We start from the raw sequence: 20,201 nt of genomic DNA on the forward strand, positions 1-20,201 counted from the left end.
AGGATTGGCTTCAGGCAGACACCTCTTTCACTGGTGAGGAAGCTGGCAAGGATGGCAAGAGGGAGTAGAGTAAAAGTTGAAAGAAAATCTCATCAACTGGCTTCATTTTTTTTCTCTGTGAAAATGGGAGTAAAGGTACAGTGACTTAATTCTGGCAGGTGGAAAAGTATAACTCTGGGGCAGCCCCAGGGTCTGTAGTGATGTAGTGATGAGAGAAGTCTCATTTGCTTCTTTATGGCCTCCACAATTTTACACCAAGCCCCAGCAAATCCAATCCCAACCTGTCCTACAAGAAAAAGGCTCAGAGCTGGTTACAAAAATATACTAAAGTTTAGTCCCTACTCAGTGGAGCTTGCAGTCTCATTTTCATCTCAGTTTTGCCACTGAATTGCCATGTGGACTTATGGAAATCTTTTTTTCTCTGTGGAACCAATTCCGCCATCCACCGTGAGTTGCACAGATGATCTCTGATATTTAGACTGTGTTTCTAGTTTCTGTCTTGACCTGATTCTTCCATCAAAATTAGAGTCATTCTACTTGTTAACTTTTTTAATGTGATCCATTTGAAGTTAAAAAAAAAAGGAAAAACAAAAAGCCCAGCTTGAATGATCTTATGTTTCAACATACTGTTGAAATGTGAATAACAAATGTTCACAAAGTAATTTAAAATTTTACATTCATGTTGTACAAATGATTTCTACTGTCTTTTGCTTTATACCTGAGGTGCTTTCTTTAGAAAGACTTAATGTATTCCGAATCATATTCAGAAACTTCTAGTCATTGTTTAAGGAAATCTATGCTGCATTTCTTCTTAATGTAAACAACAGTATCCGTGTTAATTTCATAATACTGAAGTTTGAAACACTGAGCTTCCTTTGAGGCATTTGCAAACAGTATGCAGTATAGCTCTGAATTATAAGGGGCCTTTCTTTCTTAGCTGGTGGCTATCCATGTAGGCCTAATTATTGACATTGAAGTATAGTGGTGGGTCATGCCACAGTCCTGAAACTTGCATCTTAAGCTAGTATATGCACAGTGCTTCTTGGCGACCCTAAGGAAATAATACAGCAAAAGAGTTATTCCATCTGTCCACCGGGGGCCAGGATAAAGGGAGAAAGCCAGGAAGAAAGGAACAAACCAAGGCATTGCAAGTCGGGCCTATTTCTTCCAGTAATCTGCCTGGTAACAACCTCCACCTTGCTAGGATCTGATTACCCGTTGCTGGCTACAGACCATAGCATTATTGTTTTAGCATTCCTACCTTCCTCTTTATCCCAGCATGAACTGGGTTGTATGCGAAGCTACGGAAGCTGACCTTGCTTGGGGATAAAGAGAGAGTTTAACACTCAATGATCTTGAGGGCAGACTTGAAAACACAGTGATTAGAAAATAAAGCAGTGAGCCCTGGTAGTGTGCGCCTGTGTAATAATGTGCAGGGCCACATAGGGCTAGCCTATTGAGCAAGATTCATTTTCATATAATCTCCTCTTTCCCACCAAAATCTTTGACTTTGGTGTTTTTGTTTTCCACTCAGTAATTCATGCATGCTGAACCTGACATCAGTGCAGAGGGATGCTGAGGGTTATTTAAACTGGCATTTAAGAAAAATAACAACAGCAACTGGTTCATAGAAACATCATGAATGATGTGTACAGCCTATTGCCAACCAAATGATGTTGAAAGCCCATTTCTGGTACACAGGCTTCTGTGATTCATCTCTAGTATGCCTAATATTGATGTAGATACAGGCATAAAATGAAAAATTTCATTGTACCTCCAAAGTGTTTAGTTATAATGTAATTGTTTTGTATGGGGTTTGGGCTAGAGGACTCAGTCATTTTTCTTCATGGCCTAGAATGAGAAATGGAGCAACTATTCTACAATTCATAGGACACATTGTGTTGAATCCTCTATTTATGTTATGTCATCTTCTCAAAATTAGAGGCCCACAAGGGTCCAGTCATTTTTTAAAAAAACATTTTTATAAATTTGAGAGGCATGGAAGGAGACAGAGAGGGAGGGGGAGGACAGAAAAGAGGGAAAGGGGAAATAGGGGAGAGAGGGAGGGAAGGAGGGAGGGAGAGAAAGGGGGAGAGAGAGAGAGAGAGAGAAACTCATTTGTTCACTCATCAGATGCCCACCAGTAACTGGGGCTGGGCCAGACTGGGAATTCAATCTAGCTCTCCCACACGGATGGTAGAGATTCTGTTTCTAAAACCTTCACTTGCTGTCTTCCAGGGAACACTGACAAGAAGTTGGACTTGGGAGTGGGGCCAGGACTTGAGCCCAAGTCCTGGGCTCGGATATGGGATGTGGATGTATTCATTGTTAAGCCAAACACCTACCCATATTATTTCATATAGCCAGGTTGTAAACTCACTACGTAGGAATTACTCTGCCTGGGGTGGGCATTTGGCACAGCAGTTAAAATACCACATCACAGTACATGAGTTTAAGTTCCAGCTCTGCTCTTGATTCCAGCTGTCTGCTCCTGCACACCTAGAAGGTGACAGCTCAAGTAATTGGGTCCCTACCACTCACATGGGAGACCCAGATTAAGTTCCTGGCTCCAGATTGGCCTACACTTGCTTGGGCTGTTGTGGATATTTGGGGAGTGAACCAGAGAATGAGAGATTTCTGTCTATATCTCTGTCTTCCATGTAGATAAAATAAATAAGTAAATTAAAAATATATTATCCCCCATAGTACCAATACTCAAATCAAGAATTAAGTAATTTCCCAGAGAGTAGATGCTAACTAAGCTAAAATTTTAAATTAGGTTTGTCTGAATTTAAAAGCCCGCTTTCTGCCATACACAATTCCTAGGCAACAATGAGCAAAGAGTTGTCTGCCCAAGCTGCCAGGTGATTAAGCAGATACTCTTGGATGCACATTCGTGTCACATCTTCTACTTTCAGGACCAGGACTAGAAACAAATCAGACATCTTTGTATCAAAATTGAACATTCAAGGTCAATAATTTGACCTGGTGTATACTCCTATAAAACTTGCACCCAGGGCTACCAGGCAATTAGTATTAAGATATGTTAGCAGCATTATTCAGAATAATCCCAAACTGAAAACTACGCAGCATCCAGCAGAAGCAGAATGGATAAACAGATTGTGATGTAATTGAGCAATGTAATACTGTACTCCAGGAAGACTGAAAAATGTAGAACCCACCTGCAGGAAAATGGATAAATCTCAGACAGAACATGGAGTGAAAGAAACAAGACACAATACATACAACATGATCCTATTTATATAGGATAAACTAAGCAGGGGACCAATGTTGTGGCACAGTGGGTTTAAGCCACCTCTTTGGATGCTGACATCCTATATGTGTGGCTGTTTGAGTTCTGGCAGCTCCACTTCAAATTCAGCTCCCTGATAATGCAGCTGGGAAAGCAGCAGAAGATGGCCCAACCACCCATATGGGAGACCCAGATGGAGTTTGGGATCCTGGCTTTGCCCTGGCCCATCCTGGGCTGCTGAAGCCACTTGGGGAGTGAATCAGGAGGGAGATGATACATAGATCTGCCTGTCCCTCTCTCTCTCCCTCTCCCCCTTTCCCTGTAACTCTGCCTTTCAAATAAATAATATTAAAAACAAAGTAAGCTCATCTGTAATGTTAAAGATCAGTCCAATGGACAGGGCATGGGACGGATGCTGGCTGAGGTCAGTTGCTTGATTCAGAGCGTGTATGTATTCAGCTTGTAAAAATCCACCAAGCCATACCCTTAAGCCATGTGTACTTTTATGTACATGTATTTTATTGTTTAGTCCAGAGTTTAGAGATATTCTAAACACAATAATGGAGAAAGAATACACTGCACAGCATATGTCCCATTTCCAGACAATTGTGATGATCTAATAGGTAACACTTTAAAGAATGATATCAGATGCTACATAGAATTACAGCTCTTGACCACTAACAGAGCATCTACAAAGAGAGCCTAGGAAAGCCCTTACACTAGATTTGCCTTATCCTAGGACTATTTCAACCCTAGTTAGGTATTTATGAATTAAAATCCATGGCCCCCAGTTTGTATGCTTTGTCTTAAAATGGCCTGTCCTTTTTCAGACAGTTTCTGGTCTTGGGAGGAAATGGGTGCCTCAGAATAATCCTGCTACTGAGCGAGTTCTAGAAATTAGCTGACCCAGAGCCATTCTATCAAAGTTTGGGAGGGGAAAAATTTAAACAGCTAAATAACACTCCGCATATCTGCCAATCTCTACATGAAATCTGGTTAATCTACTTGCCCCACAATCTTCCAGAAAACAATTTGGAAGAACATTTAAAGAACTAGTAGAAGGGTCGAGAAGACAGAGACATACTTCTCAACTAGTTGGGACATCAGAGGTCTAACAGCAAAGCAAGCACCTCATTGGTAATTACACGTCCACTGTTTCCCTGTAAAATATGAGTGTTGTTAAAGGAGTCATCCACTTTGTAGAATATATCTCTTTTGCAAACATTTTTCCTTTAGTGACTCAGAAAAAAAAGGTTTTGTTATGGAAATAGAATCTAGCAAATACTTCAAGCTGAGACATGATAGAAATATCTGTACTTCCATCCAACTGTATAGCAAACCTCCCACACTGCATAATTTGTTCTAATGCTTGTTTCTTTCAATCTTCAGCAATGTTTTCTATATGTCTTCTAAATATATTTGCTGACAAAGGAATGCATTTTAGTTTGACATCATTTTTTTTTACACATCAGAGCAGCTAGTTTTACTGTGGAGTGAAGAACAGATGTTTTTGCAATAGTATGGGACTTCTGTTTTTTTCTATATTGAATTACAGAAACTCAAAAAAGGGTTTCTAAACATTTATCTTTATATGTAGCAGTATTTTGTGAAGTACTTGATTGAATAGCACATGGCTTGAAGCAGTTAAAGCTTGAAACAAAATCAGAGGTTCGTTCTCATATTCTAGATGCTTCATCTTAAAGTAAGGCAATGACTAACTTTTTACTATCATCAGATAATATCTCAAGGTAAAATATACGTTCAAGGTGCATTTTAGGAAGATTCATTTATTATTGGAAAGGCACAGTTATTTAGAGAGGAGATAACACAGAAAGAGAGATAATTTCCATCTGCTGATTCACTCCCCAAAGGGCTCCAAAGGCTGGAGCTGAGCTGATCTGAAGCCAGGAGCCAGGAGCTTCTTCTGAGTCTCCCACATGGGCCCTCCTCCATTGCTTTACCAGACCATTAGCAGGGAACTATATCAAAAGTAGAACACGCAGGACTCAAACTGGTGCTCAGATGGGATACTGGTGCCATAGGTGGAAGCTTAACTTGGTATGCCATAGTGTCAGCCACCAAAATAAGTCTTAATGCTAGTATGGGCAGACATTTCAGATATATGTCTTGTCAGATCAGATGCTTATTGTTGATAACCAATAATGTGACTGATATAGACTATACATGGGGTAAAAGGGTCAACTCTGCATTTTCTTGTTTTTCCTGTGCTGGGATTATTTTTGCTTTCCTGCTGCACTGCAGAAAATGTTTTAAACCACCTGCAGATCTTGTGAGCATTGCTGTAATTGAAAGTAGATAATATAAACCACAAATGCACTCACAAAAGCCCAAACTTCAGTGTATTGCAATCATCTGAAAGCAAATATAAATGTCAATAGGCTCAGGCCACCCAACATTTAGCCTCCCCTTAGGGCACCTTATATACTTTATGGTGACAGAGATGGGGGTGCCAGTATAAACTCATACATCATATGGAACTGTGATCCTTGCACCCTTGTTTTTCTGACATGACACATGAATACAAGTACATAGTCTTGCTCTCCAAGGGGTTACCTTGCCCAGTCTAGCCCATGTGGGAAAACACTAATCTAGAAATTATAAGTGTTAGCTGTGCACGCTGTGATTAGGGAGAAAGAGCAGCAATTGCAGGCTGCACGTTTGACCCCTTGTAGAGATAAGCTTTGGGGCTGGGGCTCTGCCTTGTATGGACAGACAGAAAGTTCTGGACACCTTTAACAGGGGATTGTTGTTGAGCATTAGTAATCGTGCTACAGCATCACCCAGCATGCCCTTCAAGGGGGCTGCACAGGAGGAGTTACTGTCAGAACTCAGCCCCAGGAAATACAGTGCCTATTCATTTGCTTTATCTTAATTATTTTACAGACAGACAAACACCAAGAGAGACAGACCAAGAGAGCTAATTCCATCTATTGTTTCACTCCTCAGATGTCTCTGCCAGCCTGAGCTGGGCCAGGCTGCAGCCAGGAACCTGACATTCAGTGCAAACCTTTCATGTGGGAGCAAGGGACCCAACCACTGAGCCATCAGCTGTTGCCTCCCAGAGTGCACTGTGGCAGGAAACTGGAATAGGGATTGGAGCTGGGACTTGAATCCTGTCCCCTGATATGTGATGTGTGCACTGCAAATAATGTCTTAACTACTGAAGGAAATGCCCAACTCTTGTGCTTTTTCCTTATTTTCTTTACACAGTTTTATTTTAGGGGCTGTCATTTTGTCACAGAGGGTTAAGCTGCTGCCTGTGAAGCTGGCATCCTATATGAACTCTGGTTCAATTTCATCTGCTTCACTTCTGATCCAGCTCCCTGCTAATGCACCTGGGAAGGTGGTGAAGGATGGCCCAAGTGCCTAGGTCACTGCCATTCACATGGAAGATCTATATAGAGCTCCTGGCTTCCACCTCCTCCAAACCCCACCATTGTAGCCACTTGGGGGATGAACCAGCAGAGAGAAGATCCCTCTCTCTCCCCATACTTTGCCTTTTAAATGGATAATTTTTTAAAAATAAAGAATAAATATTTATTTCGTTTTACTTGACACTCAGAGATATCTACTGGGCTATTCTCCAATTGCTCACAATAATCCCAGTTGGGCTAGGTCTGAAATAGGAGCCCAGAACTCAATGCATCTTCCAGCAGATGGTAGGGACCCACATGCTTGAGCTATCACCTGCTGCCTCCCAGGGTGTGCATTAGTAGGAAGCTGGTGCAGAAGCAGAGTCAGGACTCAAAGCAGGCATTCTGATATGGAAGGTCCATACTCCAAGCTCTTCCCTGTCTTTTTCTTAACAGGTATTTTGTTCTTTGTGAAGACAGTGCTAACTTTATTTCCCTCTTTATTATGACTGCTAAGTGCGTAAACTCATTTCTGTGATCCACCTGCCTGAAATACAGAAATATGATATGCATTCCTGCTTGCCCATATTTTATCCTTAACCTCGCGTCTTGGAATATATATATATATATATATATATATATATATATATATATATACACACACATACATACACATGCATGGGTGGAATCTATATATTTCATATAAAGTGAGCAAATTTCACATATTTCACAATATATATTTAGGAGCAAGGTGATCCTTCCCACCCTACCTTCCTTCTTGCCCATGTTCTCCACTCAGCCTCCTCCTTCCTTATTTCTTTCTGTTTTTTTATTATTATTTTTGCAATGCCATACTTTCATTTCACTTTATAATCTTAGGCCTAACACTCCATTAGGTGAAGAGTTCAATAAATAACAAATAGAAAGAAAAAAATTACTGTACCTTAAGAGTATAGACACAAAGGCTGCAAAAAAAAAATTCAGAGCGCCAAATATCAATCTTATATAGATTGTACTTTTTTTAAGCTCTGTATTATTGTAGATCAGGGACTACATGATATTTGCCTTTTGTGGACTGGTTTATTTCACTGAGCATAGTGGTTTCCAGTTGCACCAATTTTGTTGCAAAAGATATCATTATTTCATTATGGCTGAGTAATATTGCACAGTGCATAATACACATTTTCTCTATTCAGCTCTCCAGTGATGGGCATATGTGTTGATTCAGTATCTTATCTGTTGTGAATTGTGCTGCAATAAATACGGGTGTATACATAACACTCTCCTATGCTGACTTCATTTCCTTTGGGTAAATTCCCAGGAGTGTGATGGCTGGGTCATATAGTAGATCTATGTTCAGATCTCTGACCAATCACCAAACTTTCCTCCATGTTTGTACTAGTTTGCATTCCCACCAACAGTGGATTAGGGTACCTTTTCCCTGCATATCCTCGGCGTAATTTATTGTTTTTGATTTTTGGATGACAGCCATTTTGAGTGGGATGAGGTGAAACCTTGTTTGTTTGGGGTTTTTTTCATGTCATTTTAAGTTCTTTGGGGGAAGGAAGTAGAATATGACTATAAGATTATTGTTGATGTTCATTATGAAATCATAAAGTTCAAATGCCTCAGGAAAAAATGATTTAGGGTATGGAATTTCTTAGCTCTAAGTGAAGATTATTTACTATTGTTAAGAGCATGTATGCATTCCCTGAATCAACAATACTATTAATTGTAAACTGAATTTCTATTTTGGAAGTGCTACGATGTGAAGAAGTGACCAATTTAAATTTTAAGACAATATTTACTGTCTTAATCTCAAAGACGTTAAGATGGGGGATAGGTGGGAAATGGGATGTGTATTTTAGAATCAACAGGATATGATCATATCTATAGTACCTTCTACCTATTAGAAATCATTGTTGTGAATTTTTTTTAAAGATTTATTTATTTCATTACAAAGTCAGATATACAGAGAGGAGGAGAGACAGAGAGGAAGATCTTCCATCCGATGATTCACTCCCCAAGTGAGCCGCAACGGGCCGATGCACGCCAATCCGAAGCCAGGAACCAGGAACCTCTTCCGGGTCTCCCACGTGGGTGCAGGATCCCAAAGCTTTGGGCCGTCCTCGACTGCTCTCCCAGGCCACAAGCAGGGAGCTGGATGGGAAGTGGAGCTGCTGGGATTAGAACCGGCGCCCATATGGGATCCCGGGGCGTTGAAGACGAGGACTTTAGCCACTAGGCCACGCCGCTGGGCCCTGTCGTGAATGTTTTAAGAAGGTGACCATAGTGCAGAGTTGCAGGTGAGGGAGAAGAGGAGGAATTACTGTTTATGGATGGTCAATGTTTTAAGGAAGCCTGTAACCCTTAGGGCACAGTAAAAATTCTTCAGCTTGGTTGTCAGAATGATAATTATTAGCCTGACGTAGATACACCTGTCCACACACTGGTTTACAAAATGGACTTCTAGGGCCTGATGTTTAGGGTAGCAGCTGAGCCACTGCATGGCACATCTGCATCCCTTGTCGGAGTGCCTAACGTCATGTACCAGCACTCCTTTCTGCCCTCTTTGCAGTTTCCTGCCAGTGAGCACCCTGGGAAGCAGGTTATGCCTCAAGCAGCAAGCTTCCTGCCACACATGTGTCAGGCTTGCACTGAGTTCCAACTTCCCTTCTTTGGCCTGACCCAGCCCAGCCACTGAAGGCATCTGGGGAGGAGTGAACCAGTGGATGGGAGATTTCTCTCTCTCCCTGCCTCTCTACCTTTCAAATGAATTTTTTAAAATGGAGTTCTTCTAAGTGAACTCCAAATGAAGTCAGAACATGTGTTTTCTGAAAAATTCTAAGGTAATTTTTAACTGTTCTACTGTTTTGCATTTAACCAACTTCAAAACACTTTTCAACAATAGAAAAAAATGAGCAAAGGACAGATGATTTTCAGAAGAAAATACAAATGGCTAATAAACCTGTGAAAAATATTCAATCTTTCTTGTAATCAAAATAATGCAAATGGAAGCAGTATGGTGCCATTTTTTGGTCTATAAAATTGACAAAGATAATACTCAGTGCTGATGGGATGGCAGCAAAATGGGTGCTTTCCCGCATTGTAATGTGAGTGTAAATGATACAGCTTTTGTATAAAGTAATTTACCAATACATGTTAAAATTTTCTTCAAACATTTATCTTTAGAACATTTATACCCCTGATCTAAGTAATTCAGCTTCTGGAATGTACCATAAGGAAACAATCAGAGACTCAAAATTATGTCTTAAATACTATTTATACTAGTAAAATATATAATATTCAACCTTACAGAAATATTTAATTTAAATATTTAAATTATCATTTTTCTTTTTTAAAAACTTACTATTTGGAGCCTGGCGCAATAGTGTAGTGGTTAAAGTCCTCACCTTTGCATGCACCAGGATCCCATATGGTCGCCGGTTCTAATCCCAGCGGCCCCACTTCCTATCTAGCTCCCTGTTTGTGGCCTGGGAAAGTAGTCGAGGACGGCCCAAAGCCTTGGGACCCTGTACCTGTGTGGGAGACCTGGAAGAAGCTCTGGCTCCTGGCTTTGGATTGGCTCAGCTCCAGCCGTTGCGGCTGCTTGGGGAGTGAATAAATGGACGTAAGATCTTCCTCTCTGTTTGTCCTCCTCTCTGTATATCTGACTTTGCAATAAAAATAAAATAAATCTTTAAAAAAGATATTTTAAAAAGTTAATTATTTGAAAGGCAGTCTGACAGAAAGAGGAGTAAGACAAAAAGAGAGAGATAGGTCTTCCATTTGGTGGTTCACTCCCCAAATATTTGCAACAAGTGGGGCTGGGTCAGGCTGAATCCAGTATCCAGGATTTCCATCCTGGTCTCTCACAGGAGCCCAAGTACCTGGGCCACCTCCCACTGCATTCCCAAATGCATTAGCAGGGAGCTGGGTTGGAAGTGGAGCTGCTGGAACTTACACCAGCACCATGCTATGAATGCTGCTGTCACAAGTAACCTACTGGCCACAGTACTGGCCCCAGTTGACTTTCCCAGTCAGTGGAATGTTTTACAACTATTACTGTTCCTGAGGTTGGAAACCCTTTAACAGCATGATAAAATAATCAGGACACTGAGTGGAACAAAAATCTGCTGATGGCAGTAAGATTCCCAAGCTGCTACTGTGTATAGATGACACATCAGACAGCCTGTAATGAAATATATTGTTAACAACTGTTGTCTCTGGGAAGTATAACTGTTGATGAGGCTTGTCTTCCTGTTAGTTGTTCCAGGTTTTTTGTAATATGATGAAAATGATAAGAAAACATTACAAAATATTGATAAAATGCAGTCTTAATGAGTTTGAATGTCTTTTCATCTGATGACACGTGGCCTCTCTTTGTCTGTATCTTGCCCACAACTGGATGAATGTGCAGTCTAATTATTTTAAGTATCATTGCCATTCTGTTGGCTTTCATGCCCCTCTCCCTAGCTTAACACTCTCTTCCACATGTGAGACTTGCACACTGAGCTCTCCCCATGGCGTCTCCACTTGGAGCTCTAGAAGGCATGTCAAACCAAATGCTTGAGAACAAACAGCATTTCTGGTCCCATCACCGTCCCTCCCTTTGCAGCCCTCCCTTTCCGGTATCTGCTCATCTCGGAGCATGGCGGTGCTGCCTTTCCAGTTCCTTGGCCATACCTTTGGAATTATCTGACTCCTCTCATTCTGTCACACTCTAGATGCAATCTATTGTAAATTTTATCTAAAATCTATCCAGACTCTCACCACTTCTCGCCACCTGCAATGCTGGCACCCTCATCTCAGCCTCTATCATCTTTTGCCTGATTGTCACACCTGATGCTACAGTGGATTTTGCCCTCTATCTTTGACCTTGAATGGTTGAGGCTCAACCTATAAGCCAGGTGGTCTTAGCAAAGCTAAGGAAATATCTTTTCATGACTTGCTCAAAATGATCTGACACTTCCCAATCAGTCCCCCGGAGTGAAAGAGTCATTCTGAAAGTCCCACACTGGTTGTCTTCCACCCTCTCCCTTCCTTGCTCCTCTAGCTGCAGCTCCCATCACTTTTATGCTCACTTCCTCCAGGCATACTGACTTCTACTTATTCCTGGAAGAAGCCAGATGTGCTGATACCTCAGGGACTTTGCACCTGCTGTTTTTGCTGCTCGGGAATGTTCTTTCTCCAGGGCTTTCACTATGGAGCTTGATTGGTCCTTTACATATTTAGACATATATTGACTTCCTTAACTATGCTACTTATAGTTATACCTCCTACCTTCCCTATCCCGTTTCTCACCCAATCATTGTCTACATCACTGAATCACTTTTTTTTTTTACAAAGATCCATTTTATTTTATATTTTATTTTTAAAGGCAGCTTTATATAGAGAGGGTGGAGAGACAGAGAAAGATCTTCCACCTGCTGTTTCACTCCCCCAAATGTCCACAATAGCCAGAGCTGAGCTGATCCAAAGCCAAGAGCCAGGAGCTTCTTCCACATCTCCAGTGTGGTGCAGGGGCCCAGGTACTTGGGCCATCCTCCACCTCTTTCTCAGGCCATACACAGTGAGCCGGGCTGGAAATAGAGCAACTGGGACACAAACTGGTGCACATACGGAATGCAGGTGCCACATTCAGAGGTTCAACCAACTATGCCACAGAGCCGGCCCCCACTTAATCACTTTTTAATATGCTACATCGTTTATGTTTTCTGTTTCTGTTTAGTATTATCATTAAGTGTTTTAAGGACAGATATTTTTTAGATTTATTTTCCCCCTTATGCATCATCAGAAGCTAGTACAGTTCCTGGTACACGTTAAATATTTAAGTAGTATATGCTGGAAAAATGAAGAATGCATAGGGATAAGCCTTTGGCCTATTGGTTAAGACAGCAATTAAGAGGACAGTGTTGTGGCTTAGTAGATTAACCTGCTGCCTATGATTCCAGCATCCCATATGAGCACTGGTTCAAGTTTCAGTTGCTCACCTGTGGATATGGCTTCCTGCCAATGTACTCAGAAAGGCAGCAGAAAACGGCACAAGTGATTGGGCCCTGGCCACCTACCTAGGAGACCTTGACGGAATTTCACACTCCTGCCTCCCGACTTTAGCTATTATGACCATTTGGGGAGTAAACCAGCAGATGCGATATCTCTTCTCTTTCTCTCTGTCTCTCCCTTTCTCTTTGTAACTCTGCCTTTCAAATGAATAAATTAAAAATAATAATGAAAGATACTAGTTACAACAGCTGTATCACCCATTGGAGTACCTGATTCTCCTCCTGGCTCTGGCTTCTGACTGCCAGCTTCTGGCTTCAGCTCTAGCACAGATCCAGCCATTGCAAGCACGTATGGAGTGAACTTGCAGTTGGGAGTTCTCTATGTTTCAATAGCTCTGCCTATCAAATAAAGATAAAAAAGGAAGGAGCCTGTGCAGTGGCATAGTGTGTAAAGTCACTGCCTGTAGCATCAGCATTCCATATGCCCATATGGGAGCTGGTTTGATCGTCCCTGCTCTACTTCTTTTTTTTTTTTTTTTAAGATTTATTTATTTTTATTGGAAAGGCAGATATACAGAGAGGAGGAGAGACAGAGAGGAAGATCTTCCATCCATTGATTCACTCCCCAAGTGTCCACAATGACTGGAGCTGAGCAGAGCTGAAGCCAGGAGTCAGGAGCTTCTTCCGGGTGTCCAGCATGGGTGCAAGGTTCCAAGGCTTTGGACCATTCTTGACTGCTTTCTCAGGCCACAAGCAGAGAGCTGGATGGGAAGCGGGGCTGCCAGGATGAGAACCGGTGACCATATGGGATCCCTGCATGTGCAAGGCGAGGACTTTAGCTGCTAGGCTACTATGCCGGGCCCCAACCCTGCTCTACTTCTGATTCTGATACAGCTCCCTGTGCTAGTGCACCTGGGAAAGCAGCAAAGAATGGCCTATGTCCTTGGGATTCTGCAACATGGAGGAGACGTGGCAGAAGCTCCTGGCTCCTGCCTTCAGACCAGCCCAGTTGTGGTCACCTGGGGAGTGAAACAGCAGATGGAAGCACTCTGTTTTTTACTTTTTTGTTCTGCCTTTCAAGTAAACATTTTAAAAATCTTTTTAAAAAAGGTATAGACACTAAAAAGTTTTATTAAGACTTAATAATATGTAGATAGTAGGAAAGCAATTTAGTTTTTAAAAGCTTAAATGAATTTTTAAAACTTTTAAAATTTATAAATAATTTCATGTGATTGCCCTAGGTGGGAACTGAAATCCGAGGATAGAAACTCCATCCACATCTTGTATTTGGATGGCCAGCGCTGCTGCCTCGCGGGGCCTGCATTAGCAGGTGGCTAGAGTCAGCAGGTGTAACCAGCAGTGCATCCAGGTATCTGACATGGGATGCAGGCATCTGAATCAGTGTCTTAAGCACTGAGCCAACTCTGTCGTTCAAGGGTTTTAAATGCTCCACATGCCTGGGAATCATATCATGTAACAGTTTGTAAATCATAATTGTCATTTTTCAAAATATTCCCCTTTTCCTATTCAATAACTATTTCCATTTTTCTACATGTGGGGCACCTGGAGCTGCACCTCTAAATTGACAAGAGATTTTTAAAGTTTAGGTTTGCATTATATATTCTGTATGTGTATGTTTATTATAAAAACAATAAGGCAAAATAATCAACATATATTGGAGTAAGCAGTGAAAGCATTCCTTCATCTCCTTGCTCCAAACATCATCTTTTTACCCAGAGATAATCCAACTGATCACTTTAGGCTGTGTCCTTCTAGACCAGTGATGTCCAGTAAAACTTGCTGTGATAGTAAGAATGTTCAATGCCTGCTCTGCCCAATATAGCACCTATAGTGACCACACATGGTTACTGAGCCCTTGAAATGTGGCTAGATAATATGACTAAGAAACTCTTTAAACCAATTATAATTTGAATATAAGCGGTCACATATGACAAATAGCTAGTGTGTTAGCACAGTTCTAAACAATTCTATGGCACTGCCTTTCTCTTTCCCTTCCCCAAGATGTATCAGACTATACATATTGTTTTCTAACTTGCTTTTTGTACTCAACAAAATGCCTTGGAAATAATTTCATATATATATATATATATATATATATATATATATATATATATATAATTGTTTTAAATGGTGCCTGTCACTTCATAACATATACACACCTTAACTCAATGAAAATTGGATATTTCTTGGCACTGGACCAGGTACTGGACCTCTTTCTGCTCTGCTCCGGGGACACCTGCTCATGAGCTCTTTCTACAGAATCAGTGACACAGTCCAGGAATCTTGAAATTCACCTGTGGTAGACTTAAGATCAACTCTAAGATCTATCTTTTTCCCTTTCTTCTCCATTTTCAAACAGTAAAAACTGTTTTGAGCCCAAATGACGTCAGGCTGTAATAAAATATGTTTTAAGACAAGTACATTGACACATGAAACGGGAGGATGAGATTTTTGTGATGTCTTTTTGAAATGCTCAGTTTGTAGTTCTATACCTGCTGAGCCTGAGACACAAGGATTCTAAGGCAAAGAGAAGCAGACTCTGAAGTCCCTTTTTTTTTTTTTTTTTTTTTTTTGCCCATCTTGATTACTATGTTCTGTGGTTGTAAAATTCTTTGCTACTGGAAGACATTCTAAGTAACTATAGGCAATTCACTTTTTAGTTGATCTTTATGCTTCTAATGTGTCTCAGACATTTGCTAGCTAGCAATTGTTGAGGCTGGTTTTATGCTAGCAGATGTAGATACTGTATCTCAAGGCCATGTGAAGACATAGATAGGTTGCTCTAAAGGGGGCATTTGAAAAGAGATTAATAAGGGGCACCATTTACTAAAGTGTGGGCTGGGTTTAGGGAAACCCCAAGGAATGGGCCTAGAAACACCGGATTTTCCATGCCTCCAGGCCAATGGGGCAACGGGAATATGTGGTTCACAGAACTCACAGAGAGACCCATCACAGGAGATGTAAGTTCTGGTCAAAGAACCAAACCAACACACTGCTTCCTAGCCAAGAGGAAGCCCAGGAGACAAGCACCCTGGGCTTATTCTCCTGCCCTCCAACATATTATGTGCTTCTCATGGACCCAGTCCAATCAGAAGCGGGACAGCAAGGAAACCCACTGTAGCAGTCCATGTAGGAAACCACACAGAGAAGAATGGAGATGGACAAGAGAAGAGAAGATTCTGGAGAGGCAAAAGAATGCTATTTATCACTCATACATTGCTTCCTTTGCTCTTTAAAATAGCTTTATGAGGTAGATCTCTTTATTATCCCTTGTCCATAGGTAAGCATACTGAAGCCTACAGAAGAACCATAAATTTTGTAAAAATTAAATTTTAAAAATACAAGTGAGTGAGTATACTAGGTAATAGAGCTTGGATTTAAACTCAGATCTGACTGATTGGATTGACCCAACATACTTGTATTATACACTACCTTAGCTTAAACAAGCAGCTCTGCATCTAGCTGTTGCCAACCATAATCATTGGTTGATCAACCTGTTCTCTGATTAGTCATCAGTCAGTGATGCATACTGTGTACGTACAGGTTCTACCAGCCATTTTCACTGCACTCAAGTAATATTTGCACTGTATATTTTATGTGGTATTCAATAGCTTTTAAGTAAATATTTGATGATGTCTGACTGAGGAGATTCTGTAAGTCTTGCTGCTCTAGTTCCAATCCAGTTCCCCGTTAACATGCCTGGGAAATCACTGAAGATGGTCCAAGTGGTTGGAACTCTGCCACCCATGGGAGATACCCAGAAAAAGCTCTTAGCTCCTGGCTTTAGCCTGGACCAGTCCTAGCTGTTGCAGTCATTTGAGTAGTGAACCAGCGAATGGAAGATTTTCTCTTTCTCCCCCCTCCTTCTCTTTCTCTCTCCTTTCTATTTCTTTCAAATAAATGAATCTTTTTAAAGAATTGGACAAGCTTTTTTTTTAAGAGTTGAACAAGTTTTTCAAGCTAATATCTTCTGCCATCGTAGAAGGGCCACCCTTCACTTCAGAAGATTACTGCTGCACAGCCAGTTCTCTTCCTTCCTCTCTTATTGCTCTCCTCCAGCTTATCTCCCAATGTCTAGGATCACATCAGGCCTCAAGCATGTGTTAATAAATACTGCATCATGAGATCTGCATTATTACAATCTAACTGAGTCTTGTCAGTAGCTAACTGGGAGTCATTTGACCTGTTCCACTAAGTCTATATAAAATATAACCATGTGCCTTTATTCCTTCAATTACCTGGGTCCCCCCTTTCTCACTGATGAGGAAGTCCCTTGTTTCCTTTTCAAGCTCTCTCCATTCTAATAGTCTTAGTCTTGGGGCTTTCCTTACTTCACAGCAAACCGTAGTGTGAACTGAGCCAAGGGATTGATCGTTGCTATTGTTTGGACTTCAAAGTACCTACCTCACAGAGCTGAAATGAGCATAGGAGGGACACGTGGCAGTAAGTCAGCAGTCAGAGATTTTACTATTATGTTCTCTTTTGGAGCCTGGATCAGAAGATCCCTACGAGCATTCTGGCTTTTGCAAATGGTGAGCAATGTCTAGACAGGGGCCTTGGTGTCCCCTGCAGGCTGCTTGACAATGCAACACCAGATTGGCCCAGCCCTTGCCGCTGCCAGGTACCTCTGGCTATCATACTCACCAACGTCCTGAGGCTGGTCTGCCCCTTTAATGTGGAGGGGGGGTCAGCATAAAATTCCTTGCGAATCACATCACTTGCTTTGTATTAGCCCAGGAATTGTTGTTGTTTTTTAAAAGTTGTAATGTGGGGACAGTTGTACTGAGGCAATACTACCTGAGGTTACAGCGCCAGTTTTAAGCAAGGTCTTGCTGAATGAAATGCTTGACTTTCAACTCGGAGTATTCAGCCTTGCTTTGGGAGGCAGTGTTCTGGAACAAGGCTGTGCCTCATTTATTTTTACATTCTCCCACTCCCAGTCCAGGCTTTGTATTGACAAAGCCAGTCAGTGCCACTGCGGCAGCTCAGTGTGTGCACTCATGCACATGCAAGCTCACCTGCACACTTAACAAATCCCTCTGCCTTCCATTTCTTCTGTCCTCCCTCCCCCCCACAATCATTAAGAACAAAATGCACAATTCATATAAACCTTTTCTTCACACCTTTGAGTAACTACCTTTTCCTTGCAAAGTTCCTATTTCCACTTTAATTACCAGACTTCACATCCTCTAGAATGTACCTGTGTTAGAAAATGACAACACTTTATCTTTTCACTAAGCTCTGGGACTAGCACATAAAAGACCTCCAAATAGGACCTGGCGCGATAACGTAGTGGTTAAAGTCCTCACCTTGAACGCCCCGGGATCCCATATGGGCACCGGTTCTTATCCTAGCAGCCCCGCTTCCCATCCAGCTCCCTGCTTGTGGCCTGGGAAAGCAGCCGAGGACGGCCCAAAGCTTTGGGACCCTGTACCCACGTGGGAGACCCGGGAGAGGATCTAGGCTCCTGGCTTCAGATTGGCGCTGCACCGGCCGTTGCGGTCACTTGGGGAGTGAATCTTGGACGAAAGATATTTCTGTCTCTCCTCCTCTGTGTATATCTGCTTTTCTAATAAAAATAAGTAAATCTTTAAAAATTAAAAGACCTCCAAATAGTAATTTGTTTCAGATCATAAGGAAAAGATTCACTGTTGGGACTGGCACAGTGGTGTAACACACTAATCCTGCTTCTTCAAGGGCTGGGATCCCATATGGGTGCTGGTTTGTGTCCTGGCTGCTCCACTTCCCATCCAACTCCTTGCTTATATCCTGGGAAATCAGTCAAGGACAAGCCAAATCCTTGGGCCCCTGTCCCCACATGAGAGATGAGGAAAAAGCTCCTGGTTCCTGATCAGCTCAGCTGTGGCCATGGTGGATGGTGGTCATTTGTGGAGTGAACCAGTAAGATGGAAGAACTGTCGGTTCTTTTCTCTCCAAGTCTGTCTTTCAAATAAAAATAAGCAAATCTTCACTTGATCTTAGCCAAAAGGCCGAGAACCAACGAATAAGTGAATCTTTACAACAATTCACCATCCATCTATATTAAACAGTCATGAATAATTAATGTAAGTTCATCATATTTCACAACCAATTTGCCCCATTTAGGTTGTATACTTAAAGCTCATTCATTCATATATATCATTATCATTTTGTATTCTGTGTTACATCCAATATATTACATATAGCACCTGTATACAATACTATGTAATGTTTATAATACTACCATCTCAACCTACAACTTATTGGGTACCAGGTCCATTACACACATTAACTTTCTAAAATTTTTATCTTATTCTTTTCCCATTACACATATCTGATTTTCATGACAACTCTGCCAGCATTTTACAGATGGAGCTGAGATTCAAGTGAGTTAAGGAATTTGCTTGTAGGAGCACAAGAAGTCAGTCACATTTCTTGCCCTAATGGTAGCTCCTGCTGAAGTGGCAATGATAAGCAACGCATGATTTCCGCTGCCAAAGCTGGGCACCTGACTCAATTCCAGGCCATCCTGGTTGTGGCCCAATTTAAAAAGATGGGCACGGCCATCTTTTTGATTCCCAGATTGTCTCTTGGAAATGTGAGCTGGGAACCATGCAAACAGTAATCTGGTAGAAGCATGAGCTGGGACTAAAAGGTGTGATCAAAGTTGTTAAATGAGTGTTGTGCAGGGAAGCCAAGAAGGCCAGAGGAGGTTAGGGCAGGGGGTACTCAAGCTGAAGTTACAGAAGGAGGGGAAGGCAGAGATTTAAATAGTGTGGAAGGATGTAGATTACATGGGAGGGGGACACAAAAAGTCCTGAGTAGCTGGTGCAGAGCAGTGTGGCTTCTGTGGCCTCCCTCTGTCCCTTTCCTTCACTCCTGCAGCTTCTGTGCCAGGGTGGCCTTAAAATAGATCCTTTATCCCCTGAGCTAGCTTTAATGTTAGTTCCTTTCAACCAAAAGAGCCAAATTGGAATCCACAGCCAGCAAGTGTTGGAAAGGGAATTTCAAGCCCAGTTTTGTACTACAGAGTTTCTGCCTTTCTCTCTGTGTCTGTCACATTAGGAATGCTGTTCTGGTCCACCATAGCCCACAAGGTCACCTTAACGTGCCGAAAAAGAACCAATCATGGATTCAAGTTTCCTTCATCCTTTTCCTGAGTTTGCGTTCAGAGCCCTGAAGCATAGTGTGTTGGGTTTTTGTTGTTGTTTTTTTGTTTGCTTGTTTTTAAGTCCCAGGCAACAAGGGGGTCTCCAGATAGCACTGTGACATGACTTCAGCTGCCAGGGTGGAAGGATCTATAGAAGGGAGAGGGGCTGGGGTTAGGACTGGGGCTGGGGCAGAGTCAGTACAGAAAATGAGGCCTTTTAAAGAGCAGGGACTGATTTTGTCTTTACATCTGTCCCCAGATTCTAAGATAGCATCTGATGTATATATTTGAATGAATGAATGAATGAATGAATGAATAAATGAATGACAGAAGTGGGTCACAGCCCCTGTTCAAATGCATGAATCATTTCTCAGTCAAGTGCTCACAAGTTAAGGAACACCTGTCTCCATCTCTCAGCA

The 20,201-nt window shown here is 41.7% G+C and overlaps 1 protein-coding gene across 3 annotated transcripts in view; it reads left to right on the forward strand.

The window, feature by feature from the left end:
• Positions 1 to 20,201, forward strand: part of PCYT1B (phosphate cytidylyltransferase 1B, choline) — a 105,686-nt gene that overhangs the window by 36,047 nt on the left and 49,438 nt on the right. The window lies entirely within an intron of this gene.

The sequence above is a fragment of the Ochotona princeps genome, chromosome X (assembly GCF_030435755.1).
Source record: "Ochotona princeps isolate mOchPri1 chromosome X, mOchPri1.hap1, whole genome shotgun sequence".
NCBI classification, from domain to species: Eukaryota; Metazoa; Chordata; class Mammalia; order Lagomorpha; family Ochotonidae; genus Ochotona; species Ochotona princeps.